The sequence below is a fragment of the Schistocerca gregaria genome, chromosome 4 (assembly GCF_023897955.1).
Source record: "Schistocerca gregaria isolate iqSchGreg1 chromosome 4, iqSchGreg1.2, whole genome shotgun sequence".
In the NCBI taxonomy this organism is placed as follows: Eukaryota; Metazoa; Arthropoda; class Insecta; order Orthoptera; family Acrididae; genus Schistocerca; species Schistocerca gregaria.
The window spans coordinates 648,316,664-648,336,576 of NC_064923.1; the positions used below are offsets into that span (position 1 = coordinate 648,316,664).

The window sequence follows — 19,913 nt, forward strand, 5'->3', positions numbered from 1 at the left end:
TTGCTTTTGACTCAACTTCAAGAGTTCCAGTAGCCAACATATGAGGAAACATTCCTTGCAGTTTATGTTCTTTAGTCCGCACAGTTTCCGGCAGTTATAGATTTATTTGTACTAAACCGTTTTGCAGACATGAAGAGCTTACCTCATTCATATGTGACGCTGCTCTGCTGTTCGATTACTTTGGAGTCCGACTTTACTGTATTATGAAATATTAGTACCGTCTTCATCGATGAGGTCACGATTCTCAGTGAAGTGGTACGTGCCAGGCATGGATGGTAGAAACATAGTAATGTTTGAAATCAAGGCATTGTTTTGTCTTCAAACTACGAAGCTTCTCACCAGACGAATAACTACGGAATCGTTAATATCACTACAGTTGGTCTACTGAGTAAATCCGCCAAAATTTCAGCGATTGTCAGCGACATTTTCTGAGTATTTTGGTACAGGGAGCCCGTGGTCTCAGGAGACTCGTTGCAGAGTAATGATGTAACAAGAAATTATTCTCTTTGCTCTTACAATAGCTTTATTTCTGTGAAAATGCCTTCACAAGAGTGATGTACATTGTAATATACAACATATACATGCAGCACAAAAGAAAGAGTAATGCAACAACCCTCAGACGAAACACGTGCACGCTTAACACAGTATTTTCAGTCTGTTCTGGCAGTATGTAGCACAGCACGTAAAAAAATGCAGAACTGTTCCCTCACAAGTATTGTTCAAAATGTCGAGCGCCACAGTGTCCTGCGATGTATCATTGACTATGTTACTTCCTCAATAATACCAGGAATTTGGTGGACTACCTCCACGAGTGCAGGTGAACGTGAGTTTCGGCTTTTCACATACCTCAGAGTGAGAAGTGTTATGTCCGAATACCGAGCTCTCCATGTAATACAATCACCGCATCCAGACGTTGTTATACAATTACACCGTAAGGACGAAACAGCAGAGCCTGTGTTATTAAGAAGTATGATGCTTTCGGGTATGCATGCCTGTCCGAAGGAACAGGCACTACAACGACTATAGATGACAAGAAATACAGGAGATGTATTCGCAGTTGCAAATATGAACCATCGTCGGATGTATATTAGATTGACGACAGCGAAACTTGTGGCGGACCGGGAAGCGAACCCGGATTTTCCGTTTCACGCGAGCAGTTACCCTATCCGCTTCGGCTATCCGTGCACAACTCAACTCATGGCCAAACCCAAATTTCCATACAGCCTCGTCGTTGCGACACAACCTGCACTCGTACGTTATTCCCTTCCAGGAAGGATATACTTTTGAGAGTTGAGGGACTGGTACAGGCGAATAAATACAAAATAGCAGTGCATGTTTTGTTAAGAAGTATGACACAATATTCTTTCAGACATGCAAGCATGCTATTAAGAAGTGCGATGCATGCATATCCGAAGGAACATTGTGTCATACTTCCTAATAACACAAACACTAATATCTCTTATTTATTCAACAATACCAGGCTCTCGACTCTCAACAAATATATCCTTCCTTGACGGGAATATACATAACGTACGGGTGCAGGCTGTGACACAAGAACGAGAATATATGGAAAATTGGGTCTGGCCGTGACTCGTGCATGGACAGATGTACCGGATGGGTCAATTACTCGCGTAAAGCGGAAAATACGGGTTCGAGTCCCCGTTCGGTACAAATTTTCACTGTCATCATTCTAATGAAAGCCAATGGTGTTTCACATTTGTAACTGCGAATAAATTTCCTGTTCATCGTAACGGGCCACCAAAGACTATGGGATCCATTGACCCAAATACTCTAAAAAATCTGTGAATAATACCCCAAAATTTCTCTGTAGGGTTCGGGCGTAGTCAGTATCAGTATATTGAACATGATGACACAGCGTGATGGACATCGTAAGTGCCAAGTCAGGTACGTCAGCACCACATCCGAAGGAATGCTCGCTAAGGTTGCCCTACGCACTGGCTGCCGTACGACGGGCCTTAAAATATAGTAACTTAAGACCCACTGCGGAGGAGGTGTCAGAGTTGCAGGTGGGGCCAGCAGAGATGGCGTGGCGTGGCGTCGCGTCGTCGTCGTCGCGCGATGTGGGTCAGAGGGCGGCGGTGGGCGGCGGCGGGTGCCAGCAGAGTGAGAGCAGGAGACACGGCCCCGGCGGGCACCGCGCAGCTCGCCTTTTGTGTTTCCATCCTGGTGGGCTCCCAAGAAAGTAATGGCGTGTGCAAGAATGGACGCCGAATATAGATGGCGCGGCAGCGGGCGCCCTGCCCCCAAATTGCATTACAATGCTTTATTCCCGGAGCCGCCAGGCAACGCTTCCAAGAAGAGCCCGAGCAAAAAGCGCGAAAAAAATTCCTGTTCTTTGCTACCGGTTCGTTCACAAGGACGGAAATTTTTAAACAGCTCGCTTGCTCCCGTTTCCTTTCATTCTTTAAAAACTGGTGAGCTATTTTTTATAACTCTGGCGGGGAATTTCTATACTTTATCCAAGGCCCAGTAACATGTTTCGACAACTTGAGCTGCAGTGCCTTTCCTTGGTACTTAGGCTACAAATTCAGCTAACGTCATCTTACAGAAACACCCTGTTACACCTGTAACTGAGTTGCTAGCTATCAGGGCACAGGCCACACAGAATGATCGGATGCGAAGTGTCTGACAACAGCAGTGACTGATGCGATGTCTGTGTTGCATTGCAACTTGTTACATCTATCATTGTGGAGTTAGGTCAAAGTCAAAGTCTGCTGATTCTGTCTAGAAATATGTCACGTTTGATTGGAATAATTGGTCTTTAATGATGATACCAATTCCGATGAAATGTGTCTCCTTCGTTATCGAACCTGCTCCTCGTGGTCAAATATGCAGTTTATCCAACTTCACATAGGTAGGAAAGAATAGTTAGTTTTTATGGTCCTGGAGACATCGAGGTCACTAATAGTTAGCCAAAGATGAGGAAGAATTCGGTTATTACGTCCATCATCCTACCAAGGACTCCATTTAGCTCAGGAAAATCACAGGAAATCCAGGTACTGGTCGTCAGAGGAAAGATATGTATCACAGTCATTCTAAGTACGTATCTCGTAACTTTCTTACAGAAACGGTTAACACCGATAGCACGACAAATTAAGTATGGTCTACCTTCCGGAAGCTCTTGGGATCACATGAGATCCTGCTTACGCTAAGACAAAACATGGCAGCGTTCGCAAAATTACGATAGTAAGCTATTGGGGAACATTCTATGCGCCTAAAAGGCTGAATAGTTTTGGAGAGTAGGTTCTCAGGACATACTGGCACGATACATTAGACTAAGCATCGCACGCGTGGTTCACTCTTTTTAGTGCGTCGGAACTTTCTGCTTGTACTGAGAAAATGTGTATAATCAAAAGAGATGGTAGAGTATCTGACTTACGAATATAGAAGCATCAAAATTACTTCTTGGAATCACAAATATAAAATTTTGTAAACAAACAAAGAATGTAGAACTTGGTCTTCCAGTGACGGGTGGGATCCTGTGTACGATTGGAGATCACTCCCTCAGCGTTATTTAAGGATTAAATGTAGTGCATCAAGTCACCGACACTGTTTGCTATCTGATAAATAACATGGAAAGGACAACTGCAGCTGTTGCAGTTTATTACATGCAGTAACAGAAGCTTCATAATACAGAAACAAATTCTGACTTCTTACCAACAGGATGGGCTTAATTTATCAAGAATTATGTCTTAAAGTGTCGGACAAGGATCTTCTGTAGATCTGTAAACTCTTTCATCTTTCTGCGTCTCGGAATGAAAGTAATTTCATTTGACAAGGCAGATAATAGTAGTGAAAACAGGGTAACGATGCAGTAATCATTATGGCTGAGGATAGTGATGTCGCTAAATACAAATCTAAAATGAGTGAAACGGTCTCGTGTACGAGAGGCCTTAAAGTAACGAGGTTGGTTGATTCGAGGAGGGGACCAAACATCGTGCCATCGGTCCCATCGGGTTAGGAAAGGATGGAGAAGGGAGTCGGCTATGCCCTTTTTAAGAAATCATCCCGGCATTTGTCTGCAGCGATTTAGGAAAAGCATCGAAAACCTTAATCAGGATGGCCGGACGCAGGTCTGAACTGTCGTCCTCCCGAATGCGAGTCCAGTGCGCTAAAAACTGGGCCGCCTTGTTCGGTAAACGAGGTTGCTAACAGTGATGGAGTAAGGTAACACACATCTACACTGAAAAAAAAAGTGGTACGCTCAGTAAAGTTTTAACATCCGGTTATCTAACAATGAGCAGGAAGAATGATAGAATCGAAATAAACGAACAGTATTGTTACGAACACAGTGGCCGATTGTAGGCGCTGCAAATATCAGCGACAGTGATCGATGACATTTGGACATCAGAAACGGAGGACGAAGAGCTGGTAGTAGTGGGTGCCAAGCGGTTTGGTCCAGGGGTATGGCGGACGCATTTCATTTAAAACGCTGGGGGTGGGGTAGGAGAGGGGAGGGGGATTAGCTAGGAGCCGTAGCAGCCAGCAGCCAGCAGGCCGGGCCGAACCGAGCCGGTCGGCCTCGGCTGGGATGCGTGCGGGGTTAATGACTCGTGGCGTGGCGCGGCGTAGAGCGCCGGGATCTCCGCCGTCGCATCCATCAGCGGCTGGGGGCGGCGGCCGACTCATCCCTGCGTAGCGACGTGCAAGTCCGCGCAGACCGTCTCTGGCTAGGCAGCGTTCCTAACGGAACGTGTGTAGTGACTTCCGTCAACAGATACACTAACCGAGCACTACCGTACTTCTGGTCCAAACGAAACTCAATCTCACGGGACATACAGCGGTTGGACAAAAAAATATGGGAACACCGCGAGAAACGACCTCAAACGGCACCTGCGTAATGCTCTCAGTACGTTGCAGAACAAAAGTGTTCTGTGTAGTTGTCAGTCCATTATGTCGGGGTTCAGTCAATTCGAACATGGGCTAATTCTTGGTGTTCCTATGGTGGATGGGTCTGTAACCAAGGGAGGCATAGTGTTTGGCATTTCAATAGGTACCGCTTCCGAGATTTATAACGCACGCAGGGAAAGCGGAAAAACTTTTTCCGCTAAGTCACAACGCGGACGAAAATGGATGTTGAGTATTCCAGGCAGACGACAATTGAAGAGGACTATGACGAAAATAAGTAGACGACAACTGCACAAGTAAACGCAGAAATGAATTTCGCACTCGTGGATCCTGTCAGCACCAAAACGACACTAAGGGAGCTCCATAAGCTGGGGAGTGCCGGTCAGAGTGGCCGAGCGGTTCTAGGCGCTTCAGTCTGGAACCGCGCTACGGCTACGGTCGCTGGTTCGAATTCTGCCTGAGGCATGGATGTGTGTGATGTCCTTAGGTTAGTTAGGTTTAAGTAGTTCTAAGTTCTAGGGGACTGATGACCCAGATGTTAAGTCCCATAGGGCTCAGAGCCATTTAAACCATAAGCTGGGGACTGCATAGCGAGCTGAAATTCCAAAATTACTCATCAGTGATGCAAATGCCCACAACAGAAAAACGTGGTGCCCAAGCCATAAAATCTGGACTGTGGAGCACGGAAAGTAAGTCATTTGGTCGGTTGGATGTTGCATCACACTGATTCCAACTTCTGGCCGAGTTTACGTCACAAGAGTGAAACACGCTGAGGGTTCAGCGATGATTTGGACAAACATATTGTGGTATTGCACGGGCACCAATGTTACCCCGCATTACGAAAAAGGATTATGTAACCATTTCGGCTGATCAGATCCATCCAATTATAAAACTTTTATTCATCAATGGCGAAGCTGCGTTTCAAGGTGACAAAGCCCCTGCCCACACAGCTCGTATCACACGGAATTGGTTTTGAGAGCACGAGGATGAATTGTCGCATCTCCCCTGGCCACCACAATCGGCAGATCACAATATTATTTAGCCTTTGTGGTCGCCTTTGGAGAGAAGTGTGCGTGATCGCTATCAACCTCCAAAATCGTTACATAAATTTGTCACTGTTTGGCAGGAATAATGGTGTAACACGCATACTCTTGAAATCGCTACAAAACATGTATTTATCCATTCCGAGACTAATGTAAGTTTTTTTCAGACACCAACGGTTTTCTTACACCGTATTATATATGGTAATGTATTTTGATTTTGGTGTTTTCACATTTTGTCCACCCCTTGTACCTGGTGCACTGCAGGAGATACTGAAAATGGCGAAAATTTGATGCCTTTGTACCGACCATTGGAATTGTCGTAGAGCCAAACGTACAGCTCTTCTTTGAATCTTCTTAGTTCTCTACTCTGTGAGGAAACCTAAAAGTCACATACTAGAAGAATATAAACAACAATGTACTGTGCCCAATGTCACTGACGTAGCACCTAAGGACAGCTGCTGCGAAGCCATTCTGCGTGCTGCTACTATATTCGACAACAAGGAGGATCAGTGTTCAGCACCTACCAGAGAGGCTGTTTTAACCAAAAATATTGAATGACAGAAAATAACATCCACTATCAGTGTGGGTGAATACTTCTGTACTAGTAGCACAATGCCTAGTTGACTTGAAACTCAGTGCTACAATACTACGGCAATTACACTGAAGTTGTGCTTCTAATGTTACTATAAAGGAAGAAGATGAAACCAGTTGGCTCTCACTTATTGAGACACGGTGGTGGTGCCTGGAATATAACCCACGATATTGGGGCAAGGTGTTGTGATCAGGAACTGAGTGCCACTCTCGCTCATCTCCTTACTAGTCTAACAGTGAAAGTTTCTTTTAACGCCAGGATTCGAACTGCGTATCTCTGGCTCGAGCGCTACTGCTCAAGCGTGCGTTGTTGGCGGGGTGGTTATCCTGGCTGGTATGGATTTGAGGCTGACAGTACCTCTCATAACCTTACTGCTTCAGATTTAAACACAGGAGGAACGGACATCTGAAACCGTTTCAGAACACAGAAAAACAGGGAACCTGTGACACTCCTCTCGCAGTCCGACTGTAGCTTGGGGATAAGCCGTCTAGCTGGACACCTGGCGTTCCATTATCCAGTGCTGGTGCTCTAAGGCGGCCTTCCAGAGGCTTCGACTGGAGGCAGCGTTCTGCTCACGGGAGTGAGGAGCAGTGGTAACCCTGGGGAGACGGCCTAAGGCCGACTTGCGACCGGGAGCCATCATTTAATTCCGCGTGACAGGTGGACGGCGAGGTCGGGGATCCCCCGGGATGCAATCTGGTGGCAGCTGAAGGGGACGACACCGCTCTGCTCAATCCTGCAGCAGGATTTCTAGGTAGGGAAACCCACGACCATCTGAACTCGTTCTAGTTTTCCGTATACCTCCACTTTAGAACAGTAAATAAGATCAGTTATAAGAAAATAAATTCTTTCGCACGTATAAATATATTTTATAAGGACAGCAACTTTTCAAGGAAATTATTTTACTTCATCTTCGTAGATGCCGAAATTATATACTGTCATCATCATTTATGTCGACAGATTAAAAAATGCGTCGCATTTTCGAATGCCACATGCATTTTCAACAATACAATAAAAAGTCTATAATATGAAATGTGTTAGTTCTCACTGTTTACAGGCCTGAGTGGCAAAAGCAAGGCACTCAGAGTTAAGCATAATGATTCGCGAAATAATAATGGAGGTTGAATCAAAATGCACTGCCAGCACGTAGGAGCACACTTTGCTATATTTAAGCAGTACACTCTATTAATGAATATATCCAGTAAGCTAAAGGTTCCTTGCGTATTATTGTTAACTAGTCTGTGCGGCGTGGGTGGCTAATATAAGAGAAGCAAGTTCTCTAAGAGCTGTGTACTGTGAGGTAGGGCAGATATTGATCGTATCGTGTTCACAAACGTGGTTATAACCAGATTTTAAATATCAACTGGGATCAGTTTTTCTAGACCCACTTCATTTTTCATCGTAATGATTTTATAATTGCCACGCAGGTCGTTTGATGTGGACGTGCAAAATGCAAAGGTAATTTAAGTTTATACTGACAAGTATACAAGTATATACTGATTGTATATATTTGCTTTTTTGCCCTCTGTATGAGGAGCCATTGTCGATGGGATCTATGCCCAAGTACCGCTCCGGCAATTAAGTATTTTACAGACAGCTCATAGTGAACAGCAAGAAATAAACAGTTACACAATATGTAAACGAAATAAACAGTTACACCATGTGTTAACGATACATAGGCGTCATCTTAGCACCAGACAAACCTCTAAAACTAACAATGATGGAACTGTTTTTGCACAGACGTATATCTCTTAGAAAACGAATATGCACCTTTTCGATGTCGTGCAAGATGGCTGCAATTAAGTTTGCTCATTATGTCTCCTTATATGGACAAACTGTGGTGACTTTTCATTGCCTTACATTTTTATTTTTGTTGTAGGAGTAGAACTACAGCCTATGAAAACTGTCTGAACTGGATCTTCATTTGATACAGTAGCGGAAAATTGCATCAAACACAACCTTCGGGTATGCTGTTTGGCGCTAACATACTGCACTTCATAGATTACAACGAATTGCAGGCGGTTTGAAGAAATTGTTCTGTAGTAACCTCTTCCTACAGGGCAATTCCGTTACAAGAAACAGCACTTTAGTGCATGAGAAACAAATCAAAGCAACGTACGCGAGACCGAGCCTCTGGAAATAATTTCATTTTTCTCATTTATTCTCCAACCTCTTATTAAATTTCCCGCATTATGACTCCATCAGTTTGCAACAACGCAACACCACTTTTCAACTTTCGTGGCTCCGCTCGTTCCAACAGACCCCCCCACTCATCCTATCCCCCCCCCTCCCAAAAAAAAGAAATTGTTACAATTTTTTTTACTGGAAATTATTTTTTAATGAATGGACACGCCCTCTTGGCTCGCCAAGCAGACCTTATTTTAGAGATTACTACCGTGTCGACACACACACACACACACACACACACACACACACACACACACACACACACACAATAGGTTCACCCCTGTCCATCTGTAAACCAATCCCAGCGCGGTCCGCACCCCCCGCCGTGAAAATCTCCACAGCAGGCACCGACTTCTATACCTTTTTCTGGCTTTTTCCCCTCACGAGCTAAAAACTTGGTGAAATCTCCCGTTTGGCGATCGGAGTCCATCAGCGCGCAGGCCTCTCTGACCGGCGTTCTCAGCCGGACTGGAGGCGGCGGTGGTGGCGGCGGCGGTGTGCCGTAGGTCCATCACGGCGGTCCCCGGGGACGCCCGCCCCTTCCTGTTTGCATGGGGGCTCCCAGATAAAGCGAGGATGGCTATTAAATGTCGTTTTCAGAGATGGAATGGCCTTTTGGGGAGGTGGCGGCGGCGGTGGCGGTGAGCGCGTGCGCGCGGGGGATTTGTGTGCCGGGCTCCTGTAATCCGTGCGCTACGTGCTCGCCCGGTGGGGTGGTAGGGTAAGGGGTCGGCGGGGAAGGGGGGTAGGGGGTAGACCCAGAGGCGAGGGCGGCGGACCAGACGACGTAATTTCCTCCCCGGGGGACGCCAGGAGAGGATATAATTCGTATGCAAAAGCTCGCCGCAGTATGAAGGCGAGGATAGAACCGGGCCGTGCGCTGGCTAGGCGCGCGCTGCCGTGGCGCTGGAGACGAGGACGTCGACGCGCCCGACGCGCAACACTTTTTAATTAAAACCGCTCGCACTGGGCGTCGCCGAAATGTGCGAAACGCACGCGTGCTGCCATTACTCGAAGCTCATTAGCCGCTGCCGAAGAGACCATCCGACACCGTGGGTTCTCTAAGCCGTGGTTTCGGGCTCCTTCGCGATTCAGCCTAATTTTCCACCAGAATGCGGGCGGAATTGCTTCCTGCTGAAAGACAAGAAGCTGTAAAATTTTAACCTAGGCTAATTCCTCTATTGCTCGCTCCCTACGGACGCGTTTCCTTGGAAGATGAATCGTGAGAGACAACACTATAAAACCGACAGTTATTAAAAATTAAGGGATGTTTATGGTCCAAATGGCTCTGAGCACTATGGGACGTAACTTCTGAGGTCATCAGTCTCCTTGAACTTCTGAGGTCATCAGTCCGCTAGAGCTCAGAACTACTTAAACCTAACTAACGTAGGGACAACACACAAATCCATGCCCGAGGCAGGATTCGAACCTGAGACCATAGCGGTCGCGCGGTTCCAGACTGTAGCGCCTAGAACCGCTCGGTCACCACGGCCGGCTCAACGTTCTTAGACAAAAATCAAGAGAAGAGAGGGAAGTCCTCAAAATGAATACAACAAGACATCGGGGCGAGTAGTGCGGTGGTGAGGGTACAGTACGGAAAGCGGTCAGGTGTAAATATTCTCTACAGTATCACTCACGACCCGATGCAAGACGCCATCGGCTCATTAGCATTTGTTTATTTACTGAAAACAACTCTACTGCAGTTCCAAAATCAGAACAACGAATGTCATACCCAATACGATCTAATGATTACATGGTATATAGTTCTATTAGATCTTATTTCTTGGAAATGCTTAGCAATATTCCCTTAACCAGTGTTCCACACAGCGTGAGAAACTTTGTAATTAAAGACAAGATGTAACTAGATATATTGTTTATTTTCATTTCTGATGGTGTGACACTATCACATGACCTGTAGCGACTCGAGTTGTTACTCCTTCCTTTTCAGCCAGTTGCCGTGATTCTAAGACGGACTCGACCGCCATCTTATATGTTTAGAAACCATAAGATAACACCAATTTTTTGGCTTCCATAGCTGGCCGAAGTGGCCGTGCGGTTCGAGGCGCTGCAGTCTGGAGCCGCGAGACCGCTACGGTCGCAGGCTCGAGTCCTGACTCGGGCATGGATGTGTGTGAAACCTTAAGTTAGTTAGGTTTAACTAGTTCTAAGTTCTAGGGGACTAATGACCTCAGAAGTTGAGTCCCATAGTGCTCAGAGCCATTTGATTTGGCTTCCATGTTCTGCTGAATTACCCTATATCTGGAACGAACAAAGAGACAGAACACAATTCGCAACAGTTACCACGAAAACGTGGAATACCATTGGGATATTGCATTGCTGGTTTTCTATTTTTCTATGCGCTTTTCGTTACAGCACAAAATAAAAAGCCATTTTTCACGCGGAGACAGAGCTAGTAGACGCAGTCAAGATATTGGAGAAACGAGTTCCAGATCTTGGCCCTAACATTCTTATTGCAGACATCTGATACACGGCACCTATTTCATGAACTACTCTTTTTGCTGCGATGTGATTTACTCTGCTAAAAAGTTAAACCTTACTGTGGTAAAGTCAGTCACATCTGTTATCGAATTCCGAAGGTTTACGGTTTGCTTTACAGCTGCGACAATATAAAAAAAAGTTAGATGACTGTCAAAGTGTCGCGTGCCTGTTTGCTAAGCTCTAGTAGGGCCGACGCCTACAGTGCAGGATACTTTGTGACACTATTTTGGCATTTTATACACTCGACTCCATTATGTATACTGTCAAGCAAAATAGCAATAATCTGACAAGAGTATAATTCTGAATCCAAATATCGTCACAATTTGCCAAATTCTAAGTTTTTGCTGAATTTATCTCATTGATAAAGTAATGCCTTTTTTAATGTCTCGCGGGGTTCATACAGCCGCAGAGGAAAGTTAGTGCAGAAAATGCGCAGGAATGAATCAGTGACACATGTATTGCATGTATCAATGCAGAGCTCCGTAGTGTCATTACTGTAGACGAATTTAAACACTTCTGATTCCTCCAATGTACCTCGCACGTCTACTGATGAACATTTTCCTGACGGGCAAAACGAATGTTTTTACGTATGCTGTTTAATTTATTGGAATTAGATGAACTTTAGCAAAGTCAATATTTTTGCGCTATGCCACTTATTTACGAGTAATTTCGATTTATGAGATACATGCTATGGACGTTGTTCCGCATTTCACGACGGCCATTTGGCGAGACTGACTGGATGTCAAAATAAATGTGTACCTGAAAATGAGGAAACGGCTGAGTGAGCGGTGTGCTGAACCAATTCCCCTCCACACCGTATCTGAATGAAGACGTTGGCTTAGGGTGACACGGCGGTTGGTCGGTTCCGACTGTCCCGTCTGGACCAAAACACAAAGTTTCGTTTTTTTAGTATTGGAAAACTAATCCTAAACGATTAACCTCGAGACATACAGTCTCTTCTGTTGGGGTGAAACAATAAGGAAATCCAAAATGAAACATTGCTTAACCCTAGAACATGAAAGGGGGGCCAATATTATTTTGGTACTAAACCATCATTAAGTTTATTACTTCACTTTTCATTCGAAAGGAGTCGTAATTTATAGGTTCGGAGTAGTTAATTACATTTATTAGATCTGTTATGGTGTACCACGTGGCAAATTCAGTACAAAAATCATGTTTTATACCCTACTGCAACCGTAAATTTTACGAGGGTTCAGTAACCTCGCGTTAAAGCCTCACGTTAAAGCAGTATCAACAGTCGAGGAAACGTTCTTGTATCTATAACTCTGAGATAATTATTTAACTTGTACAGATTAACACCTATTGCCTTTTGTTTTCTGCGGAAACAGAAGAGAAGAGACGGTATTTTGCGTCTCGCACATCGGACACCGAGGCGCGTGCTTTATGCACAGTCGTGTTCGCCATCTGCGAGCTGCAGCCGACCCGCCTGTCCTCGAAGCAGTCGCGAGTCGCGGCCAACAGACCGGAAAACGCTGACAGCCGGAAAATTCTCAGCCGCCGCCGCCGCTGTTGTTGACTGCGCGAGGGATTTCGGCACAAGTGTCTGCCTGCAGCCCGCACACAGGCGCGCGGGCTCACACGTACACGAGTAGGTCTCGCCGGGCCCGCTCCCGGGAAAATAGCAGCTATTTTAAGATGTAAGTTGGCCCATTGTGGAGAGGGCAATGGTATGGATATTGCCACCTCGAATGTCCGTTCTGGGGATAAGTTCCGAGAGGGTGAGAAAAGAGCTGTTGCTACACACTTCCTGGGAACGAATGCCGGCGGCTGCGCCAGTGTCAAGATTTCCTCCCCGTTTCGTAGTGGGGTGAGCTGCCTCCTCCACCCTCCCCCGCACACGCGGGAGGCGACACGTTGCGCACTGCAGGGCGAAGATGCGCCTCATGTGTAGGCGGAACACGTCGAAACGCCAATTCCTAACCTGCTGCCGTTTTAAGAAGATGCTGCTTAACCCTAGCGTGAATAGTAGAATGGGCATAATACAGTGTCCCAAGAGCCACAAGTTTCGCAAATAGCTCCATATTTCCAAACAAGGTTTCCGTCAATTGAGGAAACACAAGGTCGACTGCATTTCCGCATCGTTGGTGCTCGTAAGTAGTTTTTCTGCCCAGACTCTGAAGCAAGTGCTTCCTATAGGGTTATGACTGTTTCGATCGACATACCATGACTTTTGGATACTGGATTACAATGAACATATGCCGTTGTGAGATAGAAGATAACAGTAACAGTGTACACTGACATTCAAATAATATATTAATTTGCTGCAAACGTACTGTGCTGGAAAGAGCATTACATAACGCACATTTTCTGGCCATTTTAGCTGCAAGTTTCACTGAAAATATTGTCAGCCTTTATAACACTGGGCTGCTTCTTTCTTCACCCTGTGAGAAAAATAGCAGTACTTTCAGTATCTCCATAGTGAAAGGGTTATTAATTTCAATAAAGCGCAAGAGTAAGCACCATATTACGTCTAAGTCTCATAGTTTAAAACAGAAACCAGTCACAATCATGGATTAAAACGTTTATTTAAACCAATTCATTACCAGTACCCGATTTGTTAGAAATTTGTCTCAAGATGGCTCTCAAAGACTTTCTTGCTTTCCTGCTGAGCAACAGAAGTCTGTAAGAACCATCTGAAGATTGATGTGCAAGAAATCCGAAACATGTAATAGTTTGATTTAAATAAACCCTTTTAGACCGTGCCTGTAGCAGGTTGCTCTTTCAAAGCACAAAACTTATACCATAGTGATGGGTCTCATAATGTCTACTTTCGACATGATAGCGACCACATTGCGTAGTTTAATTTGTCGGAAACCTTGTTTCCGTACCTCAAACAGTACTGAAGTACATTACGCGGAATAACTAATATAAATTCTGTGTTCGTCATAAAATACTCAGTAGAGTCCTTTTATTGCACCAAGCTTTTCTGAAATTATAACATAATGAAATAATTTATTGCAGTCACTGTCTGGTCAAATAAGAGCCATGTCAAGGTCAAAGCTGAACGGAAAACGCAGTCTTTCTTGACCATTTCGGTCGGAGGTTTGCCGTCTGAAGAAGTACTTTTACTTAAAATGGAATATAAGATCTTTGGTCGAACGTTACAAGTTTCAGCGTGACCTGAAAGCAAGTTTTCGTTGGAACCAGGTACTCGAATTATATACATATTTTTTAGGAATCCATGCACAGAAGAGAAATTTGTTTCTTTTTGCACGCTTCATTTGTGTGTTGACCTTATAGGCAGCTTTCCCTTTAAAATTATGGTAGAGTTCTTCTGTCTTCCCGGGTGTGGTACTCCGAGGTCCTGAACGTGTTTCAATGAGCGCTTCATATCATGAATTTACATATTAGTTAAAACATTTGGTATTTCAAACAACATCATTTGTTCTTTTTTCTAGAGCGCGTGCGCATTCTTCTTCTTTTTTATACTCCTTCATAAATACGAGTACTTTAATTTTGAGGATAACTGAAAAATTATCGCAACAGTTTCTTCATTCTGTTCTTATATTGTCTTATTCTTTTATTCTGGTGTCGTTCCCGAAACGCAATCAATTTCCGATTTTCCCCGAGTGTCCGGCAGTTTTTATACTTGAATATTACAGTCACGTAGTGGCTCGTGCTTTATACAATTCGTTAAACCCATTCCCTTAAGTAGATAAGGAAACGTAACAGAAATCCGTAGCAATTTGGAAACGAAATAGGCGGAGAAGAGTTAGGCAAGGATGAAAAAGAAACACAGAACAATGCATTTCATCCGCCTGATTTATGGAATCAAATATTTTTATCTCGTTTATCAGAAGTGCTGTCACTCGAGATTCATCGCTTAATCCGACGGAATAAGCCCCCGCTTCCCGGGGACGGACTACATTATAAAATCCGTATTACATATCTCAAAACACGTCGCACTATTTATTCGTTCGGACAAAGTCGACGCGCGTTATTTGCAAGTAAAATTCCGATGGATGCAGACTTTTCGTCTGACAAGATTAAAGTCCTCGCGCAAACATTATTTAAAACAGACGGATTTATTCGTTGCTACATTAAATTTCATTAAATAATCGAATAAAAAACTGGCAAGGGACGCAGGAAGCCTGTCGCTACCGTCCGAACGGGAAGAATAAAATCCATACGTTCAGAGGCGCTTCTAGAGCGGGCTGCTGATCTACTGTTGCGGAAATGACAGCAGGGGTGATCCACGGCTCCTCCCACTCAACACAGTACGCTGTACACTTACGAAAAGTGTATCTATAGTCGCAGGTAAATCGGTTTAGCTACTACCGGAAGAGTTAAAGGAATCGCCGAAAATGTTAGGGATAGTGTATTTAGCTCGACTTAAGTTTCAACGATATTTATAGCACAAGACAATTTGCTTAAAAGGAAAGCATTTACTGCAAGCGAATGGTCATGAATATAAGCCTAAAAAAAAAACCAACAACTGAACGTTTCTCACATTGTGTTCATTCGAAAAAAAAAATACATGGCTATACGTAATACGTTATATGCTTCAAAAATCTCATCTTCGGGATGTAATAATCGAAATTTTCCACTATTCTACTTTTATCGAATTGAATACATACACTTTTTCCCTAATGTCGGTTGTTTCAGGCACAGCACAATGAAAAACAATTAATGCAGCAAATTGAAGAACATTCAGTCGAATATCTTCCACACAGTGTCGTAATTCGCCATAATAAGCCGCTCTAAATGCATTGAAAGCGCTCTTTTCCTGACAGATTGCAACGATGTACGTTACAAGCCGCCCCTCTGACTACTTACTATAAAATTATATCCAAGAAGGCAACCTCCTGCAATTATTTATCCTAATAGTGTCCCTAATTGAATTTTCAGAAAATTTGACCATATCTGACTTGACTCTAACACGTCCGTCTTTTTTGGAGCACTTTACATCACGAGTTTTTGTACGAAAATAGAACTTCCGGCTAACGCGATATTCCACTGTTCAGTGCTGGATGCTTCTTGTTTTTGCACTGATATTTTTATAGCCAGATTAATTTCGCTCATAATCATTTCCTGCCGGCCGCGGTGGTCTCGCGGTTCTAGGCGCGCAGTCCGGAACCGTGCGACTGCTACGGTCGCAGATTCGAATCCTGCCTCGGGCATGGATGTGTGTGATGTCCTTAGGTTAGTTAGGTTTAAGTAGTTCTAAGTTCTAGGGGACTAATGACCACCGCAGTTGAGTCCCATAGTGCTCAGAGCCATTTTTTTTTTAATCATTTCCTCCCGTCTTTTCCTACAGCTTTCTTTTAGCAGGAGAGTAATTCTTTCACAAACGAAATTAAATCATCTTCGTGAAGCTTATTTGCGCTAACCTCAAACACATCTCACCACAGCACAAAGTGAAAGACAGTGTTCACCATTTCCTTCAGTCAATTGTATTAACATGAAGATAAATAAATTACAGAACAATTATACGCTTCGCTTGACTTTCACCTTCCAAATATAGACTGAATAATGTTTCCACGTACCAAGAAGTCTCGTCCACTAGAATGTATTATCCATTTAAATTCGATATATTATGCAATTTTTTGAGCGTTTCTCACACTTTGTCTCCACGTGCTTACTTTTTGTTTTGTTTCTGTAATTTATTTTTTCGTAGCACTCTTATTCTTTCTTACTATTTTCCCTTGCTGCTTGTAAATTCGCAAGGACTACCTGTGCGTATTATTATTTTCGTTAACAAACCCGTGGATTATAGAACTTACACGTATCATTCGAGTTCAAGTGTGAGACTTATTGGGTAAGCTACTGGATTCCCATGTAAGACGAAAGGGATTCTAATCTCCTTCAGACGATAGTAAGCTGGGTTTAAAAAGCGTCATAATCACAAAGATATCTCGTTGATTTAACTCCTTTTTTTAAAATTTACGGGTAGTTTGGTTCGTACAGCCCATCAAAGCATAACAAAATGTACTGTGTCATCAATAACAAAATATAACGTTTTGGATGTTTTATTACTAATGACGTGCGAATGATACAAATAGTCAGTTATATTTCGTCTTGTTATTTTTTTTTTTTTTTTGTTGAATTAGCAGTTAATTTTGATGGTCGTGAAACATTTACAAGCGGCGGTCAACGTACGCACGAAATATTCATAATTTATTTACCTCTTCCTAAACCGATTAAGGGCTGCCAAGATCGATCCTCTATAAAAAGGACTTATTTTTCCTGACTCGATCTACAAGTACAGTACACTTTGCATGTGCTGTATACTCTGCAAGTTGCTGTACACACAATGCAGAGGATGCATCGTGCCAATATTATTGATTTACATTACCATTTCATTTGCACACTGACCAAGGAAAGAATGACTCTATAATCTTCTATATGTTTCATAATGTCACTCATTCTCATGCCGTACTTGAGATAGACTGTGCCTGTGTTACAGTGCCATCATTTATTTTTCGAATACTCCGTCCGAACAGGCCTCAAAAAGCCCAACGGTATCCACCGACCGCCGTGTCATCCTCAGACGATAGGCGTCACTGGATGCGAATATGGAGGTGCATGTCGTCAGCACAACATTCACCAGGGCGTTGTCAGTTTTAGTGACCGGAGCCCTTACTTCTCAATCAAGTTGCTCCACAATTGGCCTCTCAAGGCCTGAGGGCACACCGCCTGCCAATAGCGCTAGACAGACCCAGACGGTCACCCATCCAAGTACTAGCCAAGACCGATAATGCTTAACTTCGGTGATCTGACGGGAACCGGTGTTACCACTGCGACAAGGCTGTTGGAACCTTCTTCAGATACAGATTCTCTACGTTTACTCATAATAGTTTTATAAGAACTACATAGTCTTTCCTTCCGTGGCTCACGTTTCCTGAACAGTTCTGGTGTAGTTTCGTATCAGCTGTTACTATCTTAGCAGAGAGATGTCTGTTTTTACGCCTGCTTAGTAAGGACTCCATACTCTGGCGCAATGCTCTTGAATTAGTCGCACTATCAGAGTTGTGATGACCTCGTTATCGAAATCTTAAGTTTCTAATTTTTACGTCACGTTGAGATGATGGAATAAAAAAACTCCGTGGAGAGCGTAAATTGTATTGCGGGAAGGTATGTGATACTCGTCCGATGTCCACTATGCGGTGTTGTTCGCATAGCCTCTACTGCTCACAGAATAGATCCTGGGAGGAGAAAGGTACTTGGTAGAGGAGTTAGAGGTAGTATGTAACCGTGGAGGGTTGCGAGTCTTGAGGCAGTTCCCGGCGTTTCGGCCTTGTGTACCGTCCTCGGGCAGCGGCAGCGGCAGACGCGAGGCGAGGCCCGGTAATCCCGCGCGCCGCTCGCCGAGATGGATGGCGGCCGCCGCCGGAATCGAGCCGCCCGCCCGGCTCGGCTCGGCGCTCCGCGGCCGCCGAATAAATTCGAACCGCTCTCCGCCTCGGCTGGGCCCGAGTCCGCAATCAATGGGAGTGCCGTAATCTGGCCGCCGCATCGAGCGGCCCACGTCAAAACAAATCCCGGCCATCAATTCGTCTGAGATGTTTTCATTGTCTCCGCCTTTTATCGGCGGCCGATTTACTGTTCGCGGAGATGACGGCGGACCGATCTGCTCGACCCGCTGCCTCCAGAGTGCGGCTAAAGGGCCGCGGCCAGCCGTTAAGGTTCGAAACCAGCCCCGGGCTGAGCGTTTTAGCAAGATCCGTTCTATGTACGCCACTGTAACGCCGTTGCAGTGTTTCTGAAATATCTTCTGTTCCCTTGTTACACTTTTTCACAGTCTCCCCATAATCGTAAATTCGACATTATTTTAAAAAATGAACTAAAGAAATTTTCAACTATTTGATGAGGTAGAGCGAATGTTTTACTTCATTTCCATAATTTCCATTTCCAAAAGGCGGATTCCATAAACCTAGATTTCCATAAGGCGTATGACACAGTGCTCTACTGCAGACTCGTAACGAAGGTACAAGGACACAGAATAGGTTCCCAAATGTGTGAGAAGCTCGAAAGACTACTTAAATAATTGTACTTAGTACGTTGTCCCCGAACGCGGATGTTCGTCATACACAACGGTATCGTTAAGAGTGTCCCAGGGAAGTGTGATAGGATCGCCATTATTCTCGATATACGCAAATGATCTTACGGACAGCGTTTTTCTAAACGTGGAAAAATGCATATGAGTGGCAAAAACAATCCCAGAATATCTTAATACAGCTTTAGTAGTGTGCTTCTTGACATAGCCAGGTCGATTAAATAACCAGGCGTAACATTGGAAAGCGATATGAAGTGGATCCAACATTTAAGGATTTCGGTTTATTGGTAGAGTTTTAGGAAAATGTGGTTCACAGACCTCTTATATAACTAGTCCGACCCATTCTTGAAAACTACTCCGTTGTCTGGGATCCCCACCAGATCGGTTTAAAGGAAGACGTCGAAGCAATTCACAGGCGGGCTGTCAGATTTGTTACAGGTAGGTTCGATGGTTCAAATGGCTCTGAGCACTATGGGACTCAACTGCTGTGGTCATTAGTCCCCTAGAACTTAGAACTACTTAAACCTAACTAACCTAAGGACATCACAAACATCCATGCCCGAGGCAGGATTCGAACCTGCGACCGCAGCAGTCGCACGGTTCCGGACTGCGCGCCTAGAACCGCGAGACCACCGCGGCCGGCTACAGGTAGGTTCGATCAACATGCAAGTATTAGGGAGAAGCTTCGGGAACCTAAATGGGAATC

General features: G+C 44.4%; 1 protein-coding gene and 1 pseudogene across 8 annotated transcripts in view; both read right to left on the minus strand.

Annotated features, from left to right (window-relative positions):
- Window positions 1-19,913, minus strand: part of LOC126268084 (homeobox protein homothorax) — an 887,891-nt gene that overhangs the window by 212,967 nt on the left and 655,011 nt on the right. The window lies entirely within an intron of this gene.
- LOC126268315 (5S ribosomal RNA) lies at window positions 17,849-17,967 on the minus strand (annotated as a pseudogene).